General features: G+C 44.4%; 1 long non-coding RNA gene across 1 annotated transcript; it reads left to right on the forward strand.

Annotated features, from left to right (window-relative positions):
- Positions 1–11,921: 11,921 nt before the first annotated feature.
- LOC121140836 lies at positions 11,922–16,188 on the forward strand. The gene is made up of 4 exons (XR_005877777.1): positions 11,922–11,986; positions 13,617–13,731; positions 15,444–15,546; positions 15,976–16,188. It is a non-coding gene; the product is annotated as an uncharacterized LOC121140836 (long non-coding RNA).
- The last annotated feature ends 833 nt before the right edge of the window (positions 16,189–17,021 follow it).

Consider the following 17,021-nt stretch of genomic DNA (forward strand, 5'->3'; position numbering starts at 1 on the left):
AGTAGAAACTAGGAAAATGATACAAAGAATCAATGTAACAAAGAGTTGGTTCTTTTGAGAAAATCAACAAGCTAGACAAACTTTTATCCAAACTTACCAAACTGCAGCGTATGAACATGCAAATTAACAAAATCAGAAATGAAACGGGAGACAAAACAACGGACAGTGAGGAAATCCAGAGAATCATTGGGTCACATTATGAAAAGCTGTACTCCACAAAATTTGAAAATTTTGAAAATGGACAATTTTCTGGATAGATATCATCAAAATTAAATCAAGAACAGATAAGCATTTTAAATAGTCCTATAACACCTAAAGAAACAGAAGCAGTCATCAAAAGTCTCCCAACCCCAAAAAAAAAACCCAGGGACAGATGGCTTCAGGGCAGAATTTTACCAGAAATTCAAAGAACAGGTTGTACCAATTCTCCTCAAAGTATTCCATGCAATAGAGGCAGAAGGGTCTTTGCCAAACTCTTTCTACAAGGCTTCAGTAACATTGATACCCAAGCCACACAAAGACACAACTAAGAAAGAGAGCTTCAGACCAATATCCCTAACACTCAATAAAATACTGGCAAATCAGATCCAAGAACACATCAGAAAACTCATCAACCATGATCAAATAGACTTCATTCCAGGAATGCAGGGATGGTTCAACATATGAAAATCCATCAATGTAATCCACCATATAAACAAGCTGAGAAACAAAAATCACATGATCATCTCACTAGATACTGAAAAAGCCTTTGACAAAATCCAACACCTATTCATGATAAAGGTCTTGGAGAGATCTGGGATAACAGGAACATACCTAAGCATAATAAAAGCTATATACAGCAAACCAACAGCCAACATCAAATTGAATGGAGAGAAACTCAAGGTAATTCCTCTAAAATCCGGAACAAGGCAAGGCTGTCCCCTCTCCCCATACCTCTTCAATATTGTACTCCAAGTTCTAGCTAGAGCAATAAGACAACAAAAGGAGATCAAGGGGATACAAATTGGAAAGGAAGAGGTAAAAACTTTCACTATTTGCAGATATGATAGTTTACATAAGTGACCCAAAAAAACTCTACCAAGGAACTCTTTTCAGCTGATAAACACCTTCAGCAAAATGGCAGGATACAAGATCAACTCAAGAAAATCAATAGCCCTACTATATACAGACGATAAAAGGGCTGAAAAATAAATCAGAGAAACAGCACCCTTTACAATTGCCACAAACAACATAAAATACATGGGGGTAAGGCTAACCAAACAAGTGAAAGACCTGTATACAAGAACTTTGAGTCTTTAAAGAAAGAAATTAAAGAAGACACCAGAAAATGGAAAGATCTCCCATGCTATTGGATAGGTAGGACCAATGTAGTAAAAATGGCAATCCTGCCAAAAGTAATCTACAGACTCAATGCAATCCCCATCAAAATCCCACCACAATTCTTCACAGACCTTGAAAGAACAATTCTCAACTTTATGTGGAAAAACAAAAAATCCAGGATAGCCAAGACAACCCTGCTCAACAAAGCAACATCTGGCGGCATCACCATCCCTGACTTCAAGCTCTATTATAGAGCTATAGTCCTGAAAACAGCTTGCTATTGGCACAAAAATAGACAAGTAGAACAATGGAATCACATTGATCATCCTGAGATTAATCCACAAACCTATGAACACCTGATTTTCATGAAGAAGCTACAATTATACAATGGAAAAAAGATAGCATCTTCAACAAATGATGCTGAGATAACTGGATATTGTCATGTAGAGACTGCAGATAGAGTCATGTCTATTGCCATGCACAAAACTTAAGTCCAAATGGATCAAAGACCTCAACATAAACCCAGCCACACTTAACCTGTTAGAAGAGAAAGTGGGAGGTAACCTTGAACGGATTGGTACAGGAGACCGCTTCCTGAGCATACTCCAGTAGCACAGACTCTGAGATCGACAATTAATAAATGGGACCTCCTGAAACTAAGAAGCTTCTGTAAGGCAAAGGACACAGTCAGCAAGATAAAAAGGCACCCCCACAGATTGGGAAAAGATATTCACTAACCCCACAGACAGAGGGCTGATCTTCAAAATTTACAAAGAACTCAAGAAGCAAATCTCCAAAACACCAAAGGATCCAATTAAAAAGTGGGGGACTGAACGAAATAGAGAATTCTCAATAGAGGAGTCTAAAATGGCTGAGAGACACTTAAGAAAGTGCTCAACATCCTTAGCCATTAGGGAAATGCAAATCAAAACAACTCTGAGATATCATCTTACTCCTGTCAGAATGGCTAAAATCAAAATCACCAATGACAGTTTATGCTGGAGAGGATGTAGAGAAAGGAAAGCACTCCTCCACTGCTGGTGGGAGTGCAAACTTGTACAGCCACTTTGGAAATCAGTATGGAGATTCCTCGGGAAAATGGGATTCAGTCTACCACAAGACCCAGCAATTCTACTCTTAGGCATATACCCGGAAGATGCCCATTCACACAACAAGGATGTCTGTTCCACTATGTTCATAGCAGAATTATTTGTAATAGCTAGATCCTGGAAGCAACCTAGATGCCCCACAACTGAAGAGTGCATAGAGAAAATGTGGTACATTTACACAATGGAGTACTACTCAGTGAAAAAAAACAATGGAATCTTGAAATTTGCAGGCAAATGGATGGCACTAGAAGAAACCATCTGAGTGAGGTAACCCAGTCACAAAAAGAGAAACATGGTATGTACTCACTCATATATGGATTTTTAGATATGGATCAGGGGAGTGTCAGCCTATAATCCCAGGGCCAGTGAGTCTGGGAAACAGGGAGGTTTCTAAGAGATATGCATGATACCACAGAGAAGTGGAATGAGTCAAGATCTCCTGAGCAGATTGGGAATGTCAGGGGAGGGCACAGGGAACCAGGAAAAAGAGAGGGGGATAAGAGAAGGGGAGAAGAAGGCACGGGATCAGGAAGGTTGAGTCGAGGTACAAATACAGAAGAGCAGGATGAGATATAGCATAATAGATGGAGTCATTCTAGGTTTGAGGAGAGAGCTGACACTATTGAGATTTCCATAGATTTACAAGGATAACACCAACTGGCAAACTAAGCAACAGTGAAGAGACTACATTAATAACCCCTCCCTGATGGTAAGGTTGATAACTACCTTATATGACAGCCTAGAACCTTCATCCAGTGACTGACTGATGGAAGCAGAGACAGATACCCACAGCTAAACACTACACTGAACTCCTGGAACCCAGTGACAGAGATGGAGGAGTGATGAGCAAAGGGGTCAAGACCACGTGGGTGAAACCCACAGAGACACGAGACCTGACAAGGCGGAGCTCTTGAACCCCAGACTGATGGTTGAGAGGCCAACTGGGGACTCTATGAATGTAGTGTCAGTGAGGAGGCCTCAGAAATCACTGGGACCTTGGGTAGTAGATCAGTGTTTACCATGGTGTATGAATGATCTTTGGGAGCCCATTCTACATGGAGGGATGCTCTCTCAGCCTGGACACATGGGGAAGGGCCTAGGTCCTGCCCTGGATGAAATGACAGACTTTAGAGATCCCCCCCACAAGGAGGGCCTCACCCTCCCTGGGGAATAATGTGTGGATTGGGTGGGGGGCCGGGGAGCTGGTGGAGGGACAAGGGAGGAGGGGTGGGAGAGGGAGCTGGGATTGACATGTGAAGCATTCATGTTTCTAATTTAAATAAAAACATATATTGGGGGGGGGGAAGCATAACTCCCATGAGAACCACAAAGGTGGAGTGGGGGAAAGATCTTTTCCTATGAAGGGGGCGCTGTCTGTATATTTGAACCAGTTCGTGAGCAAATCAAATAGGTCTGCAGCACAATAGCCAGAGCACGTAAAATAGAAACCGGCTTCTTATCAGTGTCTGTTATTCTTCCGGAAGCTCTTACAGTGGATGCCAAGGTGCTGGCCGTGTTGGCGATCTAGGTTCATTGTTCCTGAGGCCAGCACCACTCTCCTTGGCATCCTTATAAACTTCTCCAGGACATGGGCCAGTTTGAGCTCATTTTTTTCCAACAGTTCTTAAGTTGATACTTAAAATGTTTTCAGAAAAGTGAGGGAAGCCAGGGTTCCATTGGAATTCTCATTAAGCTCAACACCTTGCAAATGAGAGGCCCAGCCACCCACAAAGTCCTGACACAATGCTCACTCCCTCCCTCCAAGTTGCAACTGTCCCCACTTCTAACACTAACAGAGTTTTGAACTTAACCGAAACCATACAGTTTGTAGTTTCTCCTTGACTGAAGGCTAAAAATGGTTTTGTCTCAGATGCAGCCACTTAACAAAAATAAGGTTCACCCCTGTTGCCAATGTCTGTTCATTCTCACAGCTGTGTACATGCCATTGTGTAAATAAATCACAGTTTGCCTTCTCCAATAAAGGCGGTTGTTTCCAGTCAAGGGCTCTTGAAAATAATGGCACTTTGGATTTCTACCAGAGACAGAATGAAGACCAGCAACACCCTACTGAATGAAATTTGTCGGACAAAAGGGAGCTGAGAACACGGGGAAATAAACGCAGATTGTGGAAGGGTGGTCAGCCCATAGAAAAGCGAGTTTCCCATTTCCGTCTCCATTCCAGTCCCTGAGCCCACGGAGGACACCGCACCTGCTGCAGCCACATCCCTGCCCCATGGAAGCTGGTATGTACATGGGGTGTGAGGAGAACTCCCACAAAAGCCTGCTTGGCCAGTAGTGCCACCAGCTTCAGTGAATGGGACCCCGAGTTCCTGGACAGGGAAGGGGAAAGGAGCCAGTTTTCCTTTTTCTCTCCTGAGAATGGCTGGGGTTGCGCAGTAGTGATAGGAAGGGAAACATCCAGAGAAAAGGGGGACCACCTTTGTAGGGCAAGAAGGCAACCCGGAGAAGAAAGACAGAAGGAACCACTTTTCTGTTTTGATGGTTTTATTTTTGTTTATTTATGTTGTGAGACAGCGTTTCATTGTGTAGCCCTGGCTGGCCTAGAACTCTCTAATGTAGACAGACTGGACTCAAACTCAGATCCACTTGCCTCTGCAGCCAGGTGCTGGGATTAAAGAAGTGTACCACCACACCCAGCTCTTTCTCCTGTTTCTAATTAACATAAGCTTCACGACTCCCCCTAAACTACACAGACAAAGGCAGCCCCGCAGACTTTGAAAACCAAGGTGCGGTTTGAGCCAGTGGCTGAGATGTAGGGTACTGAATAGTCAAAGAGACAGAGAGACAGAGCCGTTGCAGATAGCACTGCTGGGCAGAGACGCTGCAGGCGGCAAAGAACTTCCTGTCTGAACCTGTCTGGGTTTAAACAAAACAGACTGGACTACCTCAGTGTAGAGTCTAATACTGGAAATGCCCAGCATTGTAGCTAAAATTACTTGACATACAAAGACCTGAGAAAATATGATACTCAAAAAAACAAACTCACCTCAACACAAATGATTCATTTGCTACAGTTAATGGCCTTGAAGGCAGTTACTATAACATTAAGTAGGATCTTCAAAGTAGTATATACAAAGGAAGAATAATGGGGCAGAAAGCTAGTGCACTTAAAAGCATTGAACTCATAATGCGTGTTCTCTGATCATAAGAAATGAAAGCAGAAATCAACTATGGAAAGGTACCTAAAAAAACAATATCTGGAAATTTTAAAACACTAGTTATAAATAGCCTAGGATCAAAGACAAAGTCAATAGCAAAACCAGAAAATGTTCCAAATTGCACAAAAAAGAAAGTGTAAAAGCAGAATTTGATGGATATTAAAGTGACTAAGAAAACGTATAATAGATTCTTGTATCAGGATAAAAACACATAAGAGGCAAGAGCTGTGGCCTTCTAAAGACATCCACCCCCCAACACCGGTGGCCCCAACACCGGTGGCCCCAACACCGGTGGCCCCAACACCGGTGGCCCCAACACCGGTGGCCTGTGACCATTCGGTTACACAGCAAAGGAGACTGAGGTTTACAATGTCCTTCAGTGTGTGCCAAAACAGTCACAAGGACTCTGCCACCTGTGTCGCGTGCACCTTTGTGGTTCCATTTTCAGAAGTCGTGGGAGGCTGTGCACCTCACACGAGACAAGGTGGGGCATAGTCCCAATTTAGATTTTGCCTGGGTTTCTGCACCCAGTGATAGGGAGTAACTCTTTCATTTGTTAGATTTTTTTTTTTTGCCTCCAGCAGTAAATTTCTATTTCTCTGAAATGGAGCCCATTTCCCCTTGCATGTGTGTGTGTGTGTGGGGGGGTCTCTTCCTGTTTTCCACAAGGAGCAGAGGAGGTTGAGGCACCGACTCTTTACCAGCCTACCAACAGTTACAGAGACGGAGACCCCACTCCCGCTCTAGAAGGGGCCCACGGACAACTTTACACCAATAGAGGTGTGGAAGGAGGGGAGTCACTGGATAGGACCCCGTAAAACCAAATAAAGCCCAAACCCCTTAGAGTCTCGGACTCCCCCGCTCTGGGCCCCTCTCTATCCAGAAGCCTGTGCACTTGCCAGTGAACACGTTCACTCAGCACTGCGCTGTTTCCCTGCCTTTTAATTCTTTAAGGGAAAGAAGAACTCACCTGCTAGCTTTTACCACTTGGCTCTAGTCAAATGCTAATTGCAATAAGAGCATTTAGCCTACAGCCGGCTGTGTTCCAGAGACTGAAGGGTTCGTCTAGTGCCCATGCTTCCATTAGAAAATGCTGGAGACAGGAGAGCTTGCTCTTATTTGTGTAGCCCTCAGTGTGCTCATTATATAAATATTGTCTTTATAAGGAGTAAGGGGAAGGAATATGTGATAAGTCCATTTTGCCTGTTTTAATTTTGTTTGTGAGACAGGATCTCTTTTTACTTTTGATCTTCGAGCAATCTGTGTAGACCAAGCCAGCCTCAAACTGAGATATTCCTGCCTCTACCTCCCAAATGCTGGGACTAAAGGTATGGTCACCATGCCCGCCCCATTTTGACATTTTTAAACAAAATATCCAATTGTCCTCTTCATTCTCCAGTGAGCTGTTCAGGATGGTGTTACCTACATTGGACACTAGGGGGCAATCGTGTTTGCTCTTGGAATGTTAAGTTTCCTGTCTCTCTGGCTTGCTCTAAATTTAGGTTGGTTTGGTTTTCTGTACAAACGAATCAGTGTGATATTTTCATCATTAATTAACAAAGTGATGGTACACGGTGATCAGGTGTGGTACCTTCTTCATAGCCTTGGAACAGAAAAAAGCAACTTCGGTATTATAAAAACCGAGGGAGTATAAATGAAGTTTAGCTAATGAAAATGACCAGTGTTGGGGCTGAAGAGCTGACTCAGCAGTCGAGGGCACTGGATACTGTTCCTTGGGACCCAGGTTTGATCCCCAGCACCTATATGGCAGCTTTTAACCATCTGTCACTCCAGCCCAGGGGATCAGGACCGTTCTGGCTTCTGCTGGCCCACATGTGGCAGACATTTATCATTTTAGAAATGAGAGCAGAACCTAACTTGTATTTAATTTCTTCTGAAGCCATGAACCACACTTTACGAAGAATGCACACTCAGGGAAGGGTGACTAGTTTCTGCTAAGCTATCCATGAGACCGTGAGTGACTAGTGGACACATATTTAAACATTACACACACACATGTGTATATGGGGTCCTGCGCATCAAACTATGGGCTTGTGCACGCTAGGCAAGTGTCTATTGCTGAGCAATGGCCCCAGCCCTACAGAAAAACCAAACTTTGATGTTTGGATCCCAGATCCACAGATGAAGCAGGGAAAGGATGTCAGGGGTGTGTACTTCCACAAACAGTCGTCCAGGAAGTCCCTTTCAGTCTGGTTAACTCACGTGTGTGGGCCATCTTGAGGCCTGTCTTAGCCTGGTGGTCCAACTGAATGACACAAAACTAAATTTAAAGGGCACCTAAACGTGGCACACCTCTCTCACTCTGAGTCCCTGCTCTTAATGATAGCACTCAAGCATCTATACTGGTCTGCCCTTGGGGTTCTGACAGGATACACCCTAGCTGCAGCCACTAAGAGTACCACCTGTGCGCATTTGCTGTGTTCCTTTAGAAAGAGCCCTGCCCACCTCCCATCTCTCCCTCTCCTTCCTTCGCTCCTTTCTTCCTTTCTCTCTCTCTGTCTCCCTCCCTCTTCCTTCCTTCTCCACCCCTCACCCTTTTCCCCTCTGTCTGCTGAGGGCTCTCTCTCTCTCTGTCTCTCTCTCTCTCTCTGCTTCTCTGTCTGTCTGTCTTCCCCCTCTCTCTCCTCTCTCTTTTCTTTTCTGTTGCTCCTGTCCCCAGAGGCCAGTCTCCCCCTCCCTTCTCCCCTGCACCCAAGCTCTATTGTATGGTGTCTTTCTTTTGCCACATTTTTAAAATTTTTTTATTTTATGTGCATTAGTATTCTAAGAAGAGATGGCGTCAGAACATACTAGTTATTGACAGCCACTATTACAAATGGTGACTTCTAGATACACAGTCTAAACCAGCAAGAGAGGAGACATGCAAGAGTAGGGAACAGAAAGGAGCAGGGATGAAAAGTGATTAGCCAGTGAGAAAAGTTGCCAGGAGAGTAACTCAGTGAGCATTTCTGGTCCAGCAGCTCCTGATTCTCTTCAAAGCTATTCAGCCCCAACCCGGTCCTCAGGTTCAGAAATCCCCAAGGCATGCCCCACCCCCACCCATCCCCACCTGCCAAGATGCTCGCAGACCTGTGCTCTGCTCTAAGGAGCCCCATCTGCTTCTCCACCAACTGTTTCTCCTAAGAAGCCCCAAGCTGCTGTCAGGAAACCAGACCTCCTAATTCCACCTGATGCTCATAAACTCGGCGCAGCTGCTGCCTTTCAGGGCCCCTCGTGCCTGTCTGTCATGGGTACCATTGCTTGTTGTGAGCAGACTCTCCATCCAGGTTGGTAACTGCCTTTTCCCACTCCCTCTCATCTGTCTCTTCAAAAGCCACACCCCTGTGAATAAAGCTCTCAGGGAGAGCAGCTCTGGTCCGGTGGCGTCTTCCAGCCAGAACAGGCACCCAGCGGAGCTCACAATTGGATTTGTGTACAGCGATGGCCGAGGCTTGAGTACCTGGGAGCCAGTCTGAGACAATGTCTTGACTGCTGGCTGAGATGATGATGAAATCCAGATCTAGCATGTGGAGCTGAGATTCTCAACTCCTGGGCTAGCAGACTGGAGCATTGCGAGTGGGAATACGGTTTGTGTGCCGTAACATTTCATATAAACAGATCAATTTTCATTAATGGGGAGCCAGATGGTTTTTAAAGATCAACATTTTCTTTTTTGAGTGAAAACTACACCCCAAATCAGATGAAAAGCAGTAAGAACTAAAAAGACAGTGAGGCCTGGTATGCTAGTTTTGGGGTGATGGTGGGGACCCTGAACCATTCAAAAGGGTTGGAGTGGCAAGTCTAGCTTGTGCCAAAGAAGGCTGGCTGGCACTGAACCCTCCTCCTGAGCTTTCCAGTCTTATGAGGCAAAGGAGAGAGAAGCAGCCCACAGACTACCTACGAAGAGCAAGCAGGCTGGCATGCCAGGAGCCCCGACCTATAACAAATGAAATAATCTTTCTTACCTTGTGTGGTAGTGTGAATGCAGCTGGCCCTCATAAGCTCACAGGGAGTGGCATTATTAGGAGGTATGACTTTGTTGGAGGAACTGTATCCCAGTGGGGGCGGGCATGCTCAAGCTATGCCCAGTGTCTCAGTTCATTTCCTGTTGCCTGTGGATCAAGATGTAGAATTGGTAACTCCTTCTCCAGCACCATGTCTGCCTGCATGCTGCCATGCCCTACCACAATGATAATGGACTGAACCTCTGAACTGTAATCCACCCTAATTAAGTGTTTTCCTTTATAAGAGTTGCCATAGTTGTGGTGTCTCTTCACAGTAATAGAAATCCTGACTTAGACATCTTCAATTATGGACGGAGCTGAAGAGATAACACAGTAACAAGTGACACAGCCATTCCCCGGATTACAAGGAAGATAATATCTTTGTTGTTTATGTTGCTTGCAACTTTCACGGCTAAATACTCCAGGGTGAATATATAAAGGCCTGGCTTCAATACCCAGCATACACACATACACCAATGCTACAAAAACAAACAGAAGTTAAGAACCTCAGAAACACCCATGAGAAGCCAGGACCAGTTGACTCCAGTGGCCACACTGAGAGTCTCACAGTTTAACCAATAGCATCTCTGGTAAGAAATCACCTGTCACTTAAAGGTGAGGACTGTGTTCAAGTGGTTTTCCCTGTCTGATGCCGCCCCCCCGCATCTCTGGAGCCTCATGACTGAAGAAGGGAGTTGGGCTAGAGGATGGCGAGCTAGATTCATGGATCTGTTCCTTAAGAATAATTGAGTTAAAAAATTAAAAAACGAATAATTGAGTTAACTGCTCAGTAACACACTCAATGGGCTTTCTGGGGTAAAAATGTGCTTCTGCTGTTGTAGCATTGAGACTGGGCTGTATCCTTACAGCTGTGAGCCTAGTTGATTAACAGTTGCCTTGGGTTGTTTTTGACTCTGTAGGCCTCCCTTCAACTCAAACTCTGCCCAAAAATATTATAGCAACTTAATGGGCCGAACGACTTCTTTTTCTTTCTTTCTTTCTTTCTTTCTTTCTTTCTTTCTTTCTTTCTTTCTTTTTTTTTTTTTTGAGACAGGATTTCTCTGTGGCTTTGGAGGTTTTCCTGGAACTAGCTCTTGTAGACTAGGCTGGTCTCGAACTCAGAGATCTTCCTGCCTCTGCCTCCCAAGTGCTGGGATTAAAGGCGTGTGCCACCACTGCCCGGCTATATACCTACTGACTTCTGATCCTACCTTTTAAAAATACATTTTTTTCAAGATTTATTTATTTATTATAAATACAACATCCTGCCTCCGTGTATGTCTGCACACCAGAAGAGAGTACCAGATCTCATTATAGATGGTTGTGAGCCACCATGTGGTTGCTGGGAATTGAACTCGGGACTTCTGGAAGAGCAGTCAATGCTCTTAACCTCTGAGCCATCTCTCCAGCCCCCTAAAAATATCTTGATTTAAAAAGAAACCACCAGGCCTGCTAGGCATTTACTAAAGGCAAATGTCTCCTGATTTTGTCACTTGCTTAGGACTTTAAGGAAAGCATCAATGGGACGTTTTACTTAGTCTCCAATTCAAAAGACTTCAGAACAATGCAATTATTTCCAAAGAGCTTGGTACCAATTAGCAAATCATGATTCAATTTAGATAAATTGTCATATGAACACTTGAAAATGTAGAGATAGACAGATGTGTCAAAACTCCATCTTCTTGGCAAACTTCCAAGCTGAATCATAACAAAGGTTAACAAATTTCATTGTCAGTGTCGTAGTAATTCACTTAGGATGACAGTCACATTTCTTGACAAATCCCTCCTAATGGCAGGTGCTCTGAAAGACCACCCATATAATGGCACTTATACCATCAGAGGCCCTAACTGGCTTTGTCATGGCTAAGTAGAGCCGTAAGGATAGAATCCACGAGTCAACATAAATGACAGGGCCAATTAAAGTGATGAACCTGACTTCCGGGCACTGCTTGAATTATCAGGTTCTAACTGACCACTCAGACAAGCAGGGGACATCTCAGCTGATGATTCCCAAGAATGGTGAGGATCCCAGATTTGTTACTGGATATCTCCTCTTCCTCACAGAGCTATGTTTATTTTTTTTAAATAAATTATTATTTGTTTTACATCCTGGCTGCAGGTTTCCCCCTCTCCTCTCCCCCCAGTCCCTCCTTGAGCTATGTTTATTTTGAACAGTGTAAACATCCAGAAACAGGCTTGAATAGATGTTGGGGAAGTCCTGTTATTTGCCTGTGCATTTGTCAATAAAGTACTGTCTGGCCAATAGAAAACCTAGATAGGAGGGACTAGGAGTCGAGGAGGATTCTGGGAAGGGGAAACACAAGAGAGTCAACATGTGACGCCATGGGAGTAGGACGCCGGGAACTATTGTCCGGTAAGAAACATACTTAGATTAACAATTATGGGGTAATTACTTAAGGCAGAGCTAGCCAGTAAGAAACAAACAAGGCCAACAGCTTCATAATTAATACAGCGTCTTGTGTGTTTATTTGGGGGCTACAATGAGGCAGAGCCCAGGTGGCTGGCGGGGGATAAACCAAAGCGGCTAGCAAGAAAAAGCTTCTCTTAACAAATAGACCCCTCCCCTCTTACCATGGTTTGCTTAGGTCATGGTAGAAAGAGTTGGCAGGGCATTTCTTTGGTGAAGTTTCGTGTTGATAGACCTTGATGGCATTTACTATTCCCAACCTCCGAGCACAGCCTTTCTATACACGCTTTCAGCTGAAACTAAAGAGAGAAGTGGCTGCCCGTGTACTCACTGTCATACAGATACAGTCCCTAACTACACCCCAAAACCACCGGAAGCCATTAGATGGTGTGAGAGAGCAGGATGACAAAAGCATCAGGGATGCAGGCCTAGCTCTGGCTAGATGTCATAGGGACCAGGTCAACGGCATGTACATCGACTCTTTATAACCTCATAATTGCAAGATATCCAGCATTTTAAATAGTATGTGTCCCAACATGAGTGTTTGTTACTTACACATAGGATAAAAGTAGGTTTTCAGTGAGTTTCAGTTTACAAAATTGATGGTGTTTTGAGGAAGGGTTGACCATTGCAGGGCAGTCTGCCTGGACCAAAGGATGGAGTGTACAAATGTCATAGACACACAGGAGCGAGGGGAATAAGATGCTATGCATTGCCTGCTTTTAAGGTCATGTGACCCACTTCCAGGCCTCTGATTGGGAGGAACTCTTTCCTTAGTTGATCCAAACAACAGAACATGAAGGGGAAGACGGGGACTTCCGTAAAGTGGTCAAGGGCTTGTCGCATCATTGTCAAGCAACTTTAGAAAATGACGGGATGATGGGGAGGAGAATTGTAGCCGGGAGTCCCTGAGGACAGCTGTCAATGCGTTTATTCCTTGAGTTATCTTGCTCTTATAGAGACTTCCATGATGTCTGAGGCATTGCTGCCATCCTGGCTCTATCCTCACAGCTGGGCTTAGCCCTATGATAGGTCAACTGGGGACACTTAGAGCATAAATGCCATTAGCTGTGTCCTTATGAGAGACTGCTCTATTTCCTAACTCTAGCTGGACATTTACCCTAGGAAAATGAGGTGGCGGTTTTCCCAGGCCAACCGTGGATCTATACCTTCTGTGAAAGCTTTGCATTTATTTCTTCTGGTGTCTAAAGGTTAAGAAGGGAGGTTTGAAGGGACTTGAGAGATTGCTCAGTGGTTAGGGTCTTCCAGAGGACGTCGGTTCAATTCCCAGCAATAACATGGTAGTTCATAGCTCTCTGTAACTACAGTCCTCCTGGGGGCATCCAATGCCTTCTTTTAGCCACTGTGGGCACTGCATGCACATGGCTCACAGACATGTTTGCATGTAGAACACCCATGCACATATAATAAAAACAGAGGTTAAAAAATATAAGGGAGGTTTGCTAGTCTGAGCCCTTTCAGTTATGTATTGTCTTGGAGTTTCTATTGCTGGGATAAAATACCCTGACCAACAGCAACACAGGAGGTAATGGTTTGTTTTTGCTTCTATTTCCAGGTAACACTCCATCACTGAAAGAGGACAGGGCAGGAACTAGAGCTCAGCAGAACTTGGAGGCAGAAACAGAGGCAGAGGCCATGGAGGAACACTGCTTACTGGCTTGCTCTTCAAGGTTTGCTCAGCCTGCTTTTATATACCATCCAGGCCCACCTTCCCAGAGGTGACACTACCCAGGGTGAGCTGGGACCTCCCATGTCAGTCATCAGTCAAGAAAATGCCCCAGAGACTGTCCACAGCCCAATCTGGTGGGGGGCATTTTCTCAACTAGGGTTGGTTCTCACTACCTAAATGACTCTAGCTTGTGTTGAGTTGACATAGAACTAGCTAGCAAACATATATTGTGAATACAGCTTAATATCAGGGTTGGTCCACAGACATGAGCTCCCCAGAACAGCGCCTTTGCCTTTCCTCTTCTGTTTTCATCCCTGACTCCCCAAGGCAGCACCACGCTGTCCTCAGCCCACATCTGACAAAGGCTGATCTCCAAAATACACCAAGAAACTCAAGAAGCTATCCACCAAAACACCAAACAATCCAATTAAAAAATGGGGTACAGATCTAAATAGAGAATTCTCAGCAGAGGAATCTCAAATGGCTGAAAGACACTTAAGAAAATGCTCAACATCCTTAGCCATCAGGGAAATGTAAATCAAAACAACTCTGAGATACCATCTTGCTTCTGTCAGAATGGGTGAAATCAATAATCCCAGTGACAGTTTATGCTGGAGAAGATGTGGAGAAAGGGGAACACTCCTCCACTGCTGGTGGGAGTGCAAACTTATACAGCCACTTTAGAAATCAGTATGGAGATTCCTCAAGAAAATGGGAATCAGTCTACCTCAAAATCCAGCAATTCCACTCTTAGGCATATACCCAAAAGATGCACCTTCATACAACAAGGACATCTTTCAACTATGTTCATAGCAGCATTATTTGTAATAGCCAGAACCTGGAAGCAACCTAGATGTCCCTCAACTGAAGAATGGATAAAGAAAATATGATATATTTACACAATGTAATTAAGGACTTCTTAATGGCTATCATCCCTCCAGTCCGATAGTTTTCTTTTCAAAATATTTTACCTAGAAATTTTCCTGTCTTCAGCAGGAAGTATGGCTCTCATTTCTTGCTCTAAGAAAAAAACAATTATTAAAATGTAATCTGCATACTGAAAGGTACGAAAATCTTCCAGTTTTACACAATTCTTTTCGCTCACCTTAGTGAAAATGCTTCTTTAAGATTTCTGTCTTTAAGCAAAGCGGTGGTGGCACACTCCTTTAATCCCAGCACTTCGGAGGCAGAGGCAGGCTCTGTGTGTTCGAGACCAGCCTGGTCTACAAAGCTACACAGAGAAACCCTGTCTCAAACTGCCCCCCCCACCAAGATTTCTGTCTTTAAACCAAGACATGATGGTGCTGGCCTGTAATCTCAGCTACTCAGCACACTGAGGCAGGAGGATCACAGCTTTATGTTCTGTCTGGGCTAAAGAGCAAGTTCAGGATCAGCCTGGTTAACATAGTGAGACCTTGTCTCAAAATATGTTTTTCCAAAAGGACTGGGAATATAGCTAGGTAGCAGAATGCTTGCTTAGTATGCACGAAGCCCGAGACCCAGCCCAGTGCCTCTTTCTGGCTTAAGTGGGGTTCTCACCCTGCCCCTGGGCTTCTCACTCTGCCCCTGTCTCTGCATATACCTCCCAACCTGGCTTTGGGCTCTGAGCCCCTAGTACCTGCCCATCTCACAGTCTTATTCTCAAAGAATATTTATTATATTTAATTCTGTCGTTCTGTCACTAGAGGAGTTTTCAGAATATCTTATCTGCAGGACTGCCAGGACCAATTCATCTTGCTAAATCCGATTCATCTTTAGAGGTGCAATTCGAAGGTCACCTCTTCTGCACCAGCTGTCCAGGCATCTCCTGGAGGAGGTAGGCTTGCGTCTGCTGATGAAAGGAAGCCTCCTCAGCCCGAGGCTGGACTCCAACTCAGAAGGTTGTATCAGTCCCCCACACTGGTTAGAAGCCACCTCTCGCTGACCCTTGGGGATGATCTCGCAGCCGCTTCTAGTGTACTCCTCAAGTGAGAGTACTTAATACTCGCTGAATTAATTCATTCATAAGCAAAGCGATTAATATGTAGTATGCTAATGCCATAGATCAACTTCCGCAAATGCTTGCTCCCAGTTGTTGCTATAGTTTTGGGTCTTAAATGCCCCTGCAGAAGTCTATCTGGCCTTGGGCTCCAGCATGGTCCTATTGGGAAGTGGTAGGAATTTCCCAGAGGTGGAGTCTCGTAGGACTTCAGGTCACTGGAACCATGGAAACTGGGCCCTCCCCACTTTTTCTGTCATTTCTCAGGCACGAGGTGAGTCTCTTGGTTCACCATCATGTGCTACTCTGATGTGTACCACAAACCCAAAGCAATCGCATCAATGGACCAAGGACGGCACCCTATAACATCAGAGCCCAAATTAGCCGCTTTCCTTTGTAAGCCAGTTATAACCCTGGAACACACTGTATAGACCAGGCTGGCCTTGAGCTCAGAGATGCTCCTCCTTCTAACTCTGAAGTTCTGGGATTAAAGGTGTGAGTCACCACTCCCGCCTATGTGTTTATTGTTATTTCAATTCATTCCAAAGCAAGTCAGCAGCATGACTGCCTGATACCTATTTCCAACTGTAATGCTATCCACACTGGTTTATGAACCTTAATTCATTCATTCAACTAGATATGGCTGAGCTAATTTTATTATTTCTCACCCAGGCTGTTACAATTACCTCCTGATTTATCTGCTTTCCCATCTCTTCCATCTTTGAATCCACTGCAAGCAATTTTTAAGCAGTGGGGTGCATTGCTACAAGAAATCGCAGTGAAAGGACAGAAATAATCAGATAGCAGCACAGCTACTCTGGTTGAAATTTGTGTGTGTGTGTGTGTGTGTGTGCGCGTGCACACACGCGCATTTGAGGGAGACAGAGAATGTGTGCATATGAATGTGTTTCTCTGAGTATGTATATACAAGTTTGTGTGAGTGTGTATGTGAGTGTATGTATGCGTGTGATGTGTCAGTATGTGTGAGAGTGTGTATATGTGTGTGCATGCATGTGTGCACATGTGAGAGAGAGAAAGACAATGTGTGCACATGAATGTATGTCTGTGAGTATGTGTATATGAGTTTGTGTGAGTGTGTATAAGTGTACGTATGTGTGTGAGTGTGAGTATGTGTGCGAGTGTATATGTGTGTGAATGTGTATGTATGTGAGTGTGTATGTGTGTGTATGTGTGAGAGTGTGTGAGAGTGTGTGTGTGAGTGTGTATGTGTGTGAGAGTGTGTTGTGAGAGTGTGTGTGTGAGCGAGTATTGTGTGAGCATGTATGTGTGTGAGTATTCGTGAGTGTGTATGT

The sequence above is a fragment of the Mesocricetus auratus genome, unplaced genomic scaffold (assembly GCF_017639785.1).
Source record: "Mesocricetus auratus isolate SY011 unplaced genomic scaffold, BCM_Maur_2.0 Super-Scaffold_100006, whole genome shotgun sequence".
Taxonomy (NCBI): domain Eukaryota; kingdom Metazoa; phylum Chordata; class Mammalia; order Rodentia; family Cricetidae; genus Mesocricetus; species Mesocricetus auratus.